We start from the raw sequence: 8,127 nt of genomic DNA on the forward strand, positions 1-8,127 counted from the left end.
CGTTAGAGCAGTGCAGGTTGGGATGGGGTAATTACTCTCAATCACTGGGATCCACTTACATGTATGGGGTGGTTGGAGACATGTATGGGGTGGTTGGAGGGAGGACACATCCTCACCCTGGTGTGAGCACAGCCCGTGCTGAGGTTGGTTCTGCTGGTACCTGAGCCTTAGCTCAGTGTTTGTTTCCTGCTTTGTTAAGACAAACCGGCTCTTTGCTGGCTCCCTTTAGGGTTAATGTGCTCAGAACACCTCTGCAAAAGGCACTGAAGAGAATTCTGCTGTTTTCCTGCCGGTAGGAGGTCAGTGGCTGAGTCAGTGAGAGCAACACCCCTCTGTCCATCCCCAGAACGCTATTGCACTACTTCAACACACCCTTCCCACCGCAGGACAGCTCGCTGTCAGCATTTCACCCTCCTCCTATCGCAGAACAGCCAAGGGAAGCAGCATCCAGCTTCCCAAAGGGCAGACGACACGTCCTTGTAAGGGAGACTGTCTGCCTGGGAGCTCCCCACGGGGAGGCAATCGGGCCCTGCCACTGGCAAGGAGCTCCCACTCCCTCGGCACATTAATCAGGGCTGACTGTTCCTCTTAATCCCCTGATCCTTTCCATACGGCCGAGAACACAAGCGGCGCCTTTGCGTGTTGTGCCCTTCTCCCCTGGAAATGGGGCCGGCCCCTGGCGTGCGGCGGCGGCGATTAGATGGGTGGGTGATCAAAACATGATTAGCAAATCTGCAATTAGAGTGGAGGCCAGGAGGGCAGTGGCTTTGCTGCAGGAAGGGTCACAACTGGTATCTGTCAGAACAGAAATAAATATGGGAGATGACAAAGGATTTAGCTGCGCTCCTGTCTGATGAGACTGACTTAAATAGCCGGGGCACTGTGAGGAAGGAGCTGGGAGCACTGGGATCTTAGAAAAAGAAGGGGGGGAATAAAAGGGTGTTTTCTTCCTGACCAGATAATTTCAAAAGGGACTTTTTTTGAGGCACCAGAGGTAGTTTATGTAGGTAGAACACAGCCTCGGAAATTGGGATGTCTGCATCAATTCTAAACCGTGTCCCGGACACTTTTTGTGGCTGATCTACAGGACCTTCATCATGATTTCCTTCAGCAGCCAGGTGGTTACAGGTGGTGCAGGTACTGGCCGTGCCTGGCTGAGGTTTGGGAAGCTTTGACTATGCCCATGTGTGAAATGCTTTGGGACTATGTGGAGAATGGCTGGGGAAGCTGCAGCCTCGGTGCCGGGCGTGCCTGTGGGGTGGCCTGGAGTGCAGAGGAGCCCGTGTCCCACCCGACACACTGAGGAAGGACAGCAGGTTGTGTGAAGCCATTTTGCAGCACAAACAATGCATGTTTTCAGCTTATTTTTGTGGCCTTTAAAAAAATCCTACGAGATGGGGAAATTATGGCAGCTAGAACTCTGTCTCAGAAGAATCGTTTAATAAAATTGATGCCATTTTTCCCTGTGTAAATAATAGTGTTCACAGCAGGTTCAGAGACAGCAAGGTGGGGCCCATTTACAGAGTATTTGCCCCTTCTTTTCCCCCTTTCCCAAATAACCACTTACAGAAGAATCTTTCTTTCCCTAGTGGGGCTTTTTTAGCCATAGTGGTGTATGAGGCCAATGGGAGGTTCCAATGTGCTTCTAGAGAAAACTGTAGATAGAGGAACAATCATTTGTCCTTCAGGTAAAAAACCAAATCTTTGAGGTGTCTGTGCCTACTTAATTTAGTCAAATCTACCCACCTCAGTGTATTACAGTAGCAAGAGTGCTTGTTTTGTTTTGTTCCTTAATGTTCCTGTGGAATATCTGCCGAGTGTTGATTTGTGGATGATCTGTGCAGTGATAAACCATCCTGGTTGACCCTTTGGAACTTTTTTTTTTGCTAAATGTCGCTGAGTTTCATGGCTGGCAGTGGGAGAGCAGAGGTGGTGGTGACAGGGAGCCTTTGAACAGCCCTGTGTGGCAGTGCCAGCACAGCCCTTATGGCCCTGCTGCTTCAGCCTCATTGTCCTGCTGGAGACAAAACTGGAGCTTTGTGATTTGGGTTCATTTTGGAAGTCTCTGAGATACATTGCAGCTCAACAGGAGCATCTGCTCTTCTTTTTGCTGAAGAACATTGCTGGATCTTCTCTGTACAAGCCCATTTAAAAGCCCCATTGCTCGATATTATTAATATGTAATGATTTGGCTCCTTTTACCTACAGAAAATTACTTATCAGAGTAAAATGCAAGAATATTGGCTAACGAAAGGGGAAAATAAAGAGCATAATTGTGTTAATTATCAGAATACCAGACATGTAATTAATATGCCACAGGAATAAAGAGCAAATGTACTAATAGCACATAATTGGACTTAAACTACACCCTTGGTAGAAGCCTCTGCAATGGAACTGTTGTGTTTGTGCTCCTTTTCAAATTAGCAATAAGGAATAAATTAACATCCATTTCTTGCCCATACAAAGACAGAATCATATTGTGGGGCCGGGTAATGAATTCAGAGAATGCCTTTACATTCCCATATGGCTCTTGGGGAGGGGAATACTCATGCTCATGGCTCTGCTCTTCTCCCTTGAAGGGAGGGCAGGCAGAGAGGAAAACCTCATTTTATGACCAGATGTTTGCAGAATATCACGAGCCTAAAGAATACAAAACATCTGTAAGCTGAGAAATTTAAACCTTGTTTTATGAGTTGGTTTATCCATCTGTCCTTTTTTTTCCTGGTATGTTACTGGACTGTGTTGTCAGATAAGGAAACAGGGTAGAGGCTAGGCACTGTCCCAGAGGGAGATCTGTGAAAAAAACCCATAGTTCTTCTCTCTTTTTTAAAATCTGTATATCTTCCCCCAGCATAAATCACTAGCTCAGTTTTCTGTATAAATCAGGGAGTTAAAGCAGTTGTTGACATAGGCATGGCCCACTGTGCTGCTCTTCAGAACAGGTTAATACAATAATTGATGAAATAATGTATAACCACTGGAATCCTCACTTTTTATGGGCACCTGACTGTAATTCTTATTTTATTGAGCTAGAGGATGATTAGTGAAATAACTTATTCCTGGTGCTGCTTCACTTTCTGCACTCTCTCTCTTTCTTTAGTGGTGTCTTACTAAGCTTTACAAATAATTTATTTAACTCTTTTCAGAGGCCACAGTGGTTTCAGGGACTTAGGAGACCTCGGTACCCCTTCACGTAGCAAAATAATTTTTTAAGAAACAGGTCCAGTTTCATTCAGGCTCCACTTCTATTTATACAACCCAGCTTAAAATAGCCATTGTGGTACTGGATGCAAAGACTTGTGTTAATAAAGCCTAAACGTTACTGAGGCCCTTAATGAGTATTGCTTTTTAAGTAGAGACTTGAAAGCCAGTCTGTTCCAGGTATTTCAAGGTATTACAGCATTTCTTGATTCCAGGTATTTCGAGGCATTGCAGTACTTGTTAATTTTTCCTCCCCTTTTTTTGCCTTGCTTTCCGAAATATGCAAATGGAAAGCCTAGAAATTCTGTCTTATTCAATTGTAATGCACCTGTCACCACAATATCCAGACACCTGCCTTTTACTTTTCACAGAAGTATTGTGAGGGTGCATTAATTAACGCTTGTAAATGCTCGGAGGTCCTGGGATGGAAGGTGCTAATGAGTTGTAAAATATTATAATGATGATGCAGAATATTCAGTCTCTCTTTGTAAGGCAAGACTTGCATCTTACCTTCATTGCTTTCATGTTTCTGGATGCATATTTTGCAATAGAAGGTAAGTCTGAGCAGGAAAAAAGGATTGAACAAGGTGGAAAGATTGTTAATGCTGCTGGTTTTCTTGTGAGGGAGCTGGTTGGTTTTATGTACTTCTTTGCTTATTGAATTTTCTTTTTGTCTCTCTGATGAACCTGTACTTCAATGGCTTGTTGAGAATTCTCTGAACGCTCAGAAATGTCAGGGGAGAAGATTTTCTTCCTCAGATTGCCAAGGCCTTCATTTGCATCCCCTAAATCAATTCTCATACATGATCAAAGCACTTCTGGAAATTTTCAAGTGCGGGGAAAACCAGTCCTCTAATTCTTTCTCCTCGAAAATATCCAGTTGGGTTCTGACACATTAAAAAATAATAATAACATCTTCATCTACTGAATCTAAAAACACATGAGTTTTATGCCTTTCCACGTTCAGAGTGTGTATATTAGGGACAGCAAGGCTAGAAAAGATCTAACGGGTCATCTGTGTGTGTTTTGTCTTCCAGCTGGCAGGAGAACTGCTCTGGCATTTTGTTGTGGAGTTTTGTTTGGAATGACCCAAAAGATGCCACTTGTGCCTGTTGCCTCACAGGAGTACTCTGGGGTCTCATAGACCTCATTGTGCAGAATTGATTCTTTATATTTACCCTGAATCATCTTTTCCTTAGTCTCATTATTGTTTGTTCTTCCTGCTTGCCTTAGACTGATAAAGCCATGCCAGAACCAAAAAATACTAAAATTCAGATTCCCCAAATATTTTGTGATTCTCCTCTTGCTTTCTCTAGTGGGAATGGGAGCAGCAGGAGTGGAGCTGTGATACAGCTTCTCAGAAGCTGCTCTGTTCTTGCCCTCATCTAATATTGTGCAGGCAGCTCTCTCATGAGCTTAATTACTGCACAGTCTCTATGGCAATTGGTCCCCTCTCAGAAGTGGTTTCAGGGCAGCTGTGATAAACTGGTGGAGGAGATAAAGCTGGGTTCTAACTTCTTGTTAAAAGAGATGCATCTGCAAACAAACTGGTGTGCAGTCATTAAATTGCACTGAGATGAAAACAAGCCCACACCCGGTTCTGGCCTCTTTAGTTAAAGACAACCATTTTCTCAGTGCAGTTCTAGACTGTTTGAAGTTTGGGCCCTTTCCCTATGTGTGCCCTTTTAAACGAGTCCAAGTCTAATATCCAGAAGTAACAGTGCATATTCTGTGTTTATTCAAAGCCCTGTATGATCCTGAGCTCTAAGAGCCAGATCCGGATCTGCTGCTGACTTATCTGAGCACGTCTCTCTGCGCCCTGTATTTGTGCTGTGCACTGCCTGCCTTTCAGTGCCAAGCAAATGCATTCATTTTTACCTCTCACCTTATCTTTTCTGTTCTGGCTGCTCAGCTCCATTCTGACAAGTGCAATGAATGTGTCCTCCTGGGTCCTTGCAAGCCGGGCATTAGTCACACTGTGCATTTCAAGGACATCAGCCCGATAGGTTTTCAGCTGAAACAGAAAACATGTTCTGCCAGGAGCCATTTGTTCCAGTTTTGTTGCTTACCAATAAAATAAAAAATCAATGGTTTTTTGTAGCTTGAGAAGCAGGTCAGAGAGTAGGAGGGAGATAAGTGGTAAAAATGAAGGTGCTGAAGTTGGTTCCCTGAGTTCCTCTGAAATAATGGCATGTGGCATTTGGGATAGAGTGAGAATCCCTGTCAGCGTGGGAAAGGCAGTTCCCTCTGGCAGACAGGAACAGGACAGCCAGTGCTGAACAGCACACAGGGCTGGAGCAAAGCAGGTCCCACACTAGGCAACTTAAATCAGATTTAGTTTTGAAACAAGAGGTGTTTGAGGGGATGTTGTATTTGCTGAACCATCACAGGAAGTGCCGGTGGAACATCAGTGGTGACAGGGATGGGGGTTTCATTTGTCTGGCTCCCCCCAGGTGCAGAGCCCATCCTGTCTGAGTGCTCAGCCCCTAAACTGCCCCTGCAAACCACTTAGTCATCCGATGAAACAAAGCCATCTAACTGATCCTAAAATACAGACCAAAGAATTGTTTGCTTTACTGAATCAGTGCCTTAGTCACAACTGACTCGGAGGAGTTTTGCTTAGAGAGTGAAATGCCATCGAGGCCTTCTCCTTCCTTGGAAATTTCCCAGCTTCAGCATGACTGATTCAGCTGATTAATTCATCTGAGCTGGTAGGGTCATTGTGTCATAAATAAGGTTTACCTGAACATAGCATTTCTTCTCTTAAAAATGTCTCTCCTTCCTAATTCTGCAGGATCAGAATAATTTAAACGAGTCCTGATGGTAACACTTGAGTCCCCTTCTCCCTGTGGTCCACGGTGCTGTGCTTTCTCCTGCTATAATGCATGATACAGCCCAAGGGAAATGCAAAGCTCTTTAAAAATGTGTTTTTGCCACACCTAATGATAATTTATTTTGCAAAAATGTTTTATTAGAGTATGTGTATTTGCATGCCAGCTGCCCAGACTTACAAGCCTCTTCAGATACCTCTATATTGACATTAAAGCTCTGTCCACAGTTAGATTCCTAATCAAAATCCAATATTTGGGTGAGTATGGGGTATGTGTTATACCATGTATTGATCAGTGGGTGATCACCTTTTAACTGATGATATCTTGCCTTACAAATCTTTACTAATGGCCTGGTTCTCACTCAGGCATTACCTTAGTAAGCCTCCTCTGAGAGTCACACTGAGCTGGACAGTCCTTCTACTCTCCATACAAAAGGAAAACACATCATGTAGCAAACTGTCAGCTGAAGCTGCGTTGGCAGAATGTAAAGACTCAGCTCTCTGACAACAGATGGGCTCCAGGCTTCTTCTGACATGATCTGCCATCCAGCATATGTTAGCCAGGCTGAGAAATCAAGGGGGTTTAGGCTGAGGCTTTAGCTTTATTTAAAGAAAGAAAGATGTCTTAGCTCTTGATAGAGCAGCTCCCTACAGTCAATGGAATAAATGTGGAGTAACTGGGTTGGTTAAGGGAGAGCCCCAAAGCACAGGATGGTAACTAGGGGGGTGTTCACTGTGTTGGGCCACAGGATATTGCTCTTCAAGTTCCTTCTCTGCTCTGCAGACATTCGAATACAGCAGGTAAAGGTGGTTGTTTTTGAGGATGGAAGAGGCAGAACATCTTGCCTTTGGATATCCAAATGCACTGGCTTGTGCAGACCAGATTCTATCACCTTGCGAGGCCTCAGACTGCTCAAGGGCAGTGAATAAATTAGTTTCTCACCTTTGGTCTCTCAGCCCATCTTGAGTGTGGGGTGAGCAGGGAAGGGAACAGCACTGGGCTTGCCTTGGGAGAGAGGGGGAGGCTTTTCCAGCACAGATCAATCTTGGTATTTAAATCGCACAGTGTTTTAAAATAAGGAAATACCACATCTCTAGGATCCTGAACATTCTGGACTTTATTTTTATTTCACTGTGGGAGTGAAATGGCTAATAGGTACAAAGCATGAGTAGTCAAATCTAATTATAAAACAAGTTGGTTGTCAAAACTCTGATCATGGTAAGGTAGGTTTTTTCCTCTGTTGAAGCATTTTCTAATTGAAATCTTTGATCGTAGAGCAAAGAACTTTTCTATCACAGGGCAAGTTTGGAATTTCTCTGAACGGGATTAATAGGCTTTTGCCTTAATAAAAGTCACTAAAGCTACACTGGACAGGTTTCTCCCTGTGCAGAGGGTTTGTCTGAGCTGTGGATGCTGCTGTTCCTCCATCTGGGCAGGTTAATACCATGTCACAGCACAGTCTGACTGCAGCAGGTGCACCTGGGGAGCACCAAGGAGCCCCTTCCGTCCCTGAGCATCAACTCACGAGGCACTAAGGGGCATTTGTGTTCAAAGAGGACACATTTCTGCAGGACTGCACTCCTAGAGCTAGGAAAGTACGTTGAGAACGGGGTGCTGGGTTAAGGGTTGGACTTGATGATATTATAGGTCTTTTCCAACTAAATGACTCCATGGTTCAGTTTGTTCCTGGTGCTTGTTGGAGGCAGGTGTTGGCAGTTTGCTGACTGAGTTTGTGCCTCCTGCTCCCAGCCCCTCTCTGGGGTGCCTTTGGCACCAGCGTTGGTTAAAAACCAGCTCTTTTGCCTTTTTGCTGAAAAGATCTATGAGCGTTAGGGCAAAAGCACTTAAACAGCTTTATATGGGGTTTAATTGTTTCTTGAAACAGCTTTATACCGGGTCTAACTCAAGTTGAGAGGGGCTTAATCAGCATTTATTAAATCAGCTGTGTGAGGGGTGGCGGGGAGGGTGTGGTGGGGTGGTGGTGGACCAGTCTGTGTGAGGGCACCAGTTTAAGTCAGCTGTGTGAGGTTTGGGAGGGACACACCAGTTTAAATCAGCTGTGTGAGGTTTCAGGGGGCATCAGTTTAAATCAGCT

The sequence above is a fragment of the Manacus vitellinus genome, unplaced genomic scaffold (assembly GCF_001715985.3).
Source record: "Manacus vitellinus isolate BGI_N305 unplaced genomic scaffold, ASM171598v3 scaffold_46_pilon, whole genome shotgun sequence".
Taxonomy (NCBI): Eukaryota; Metazoa; Chordata; class Aves; order Passeriformes; family Pipridae; genus Manacus; species Manacus vitellinus.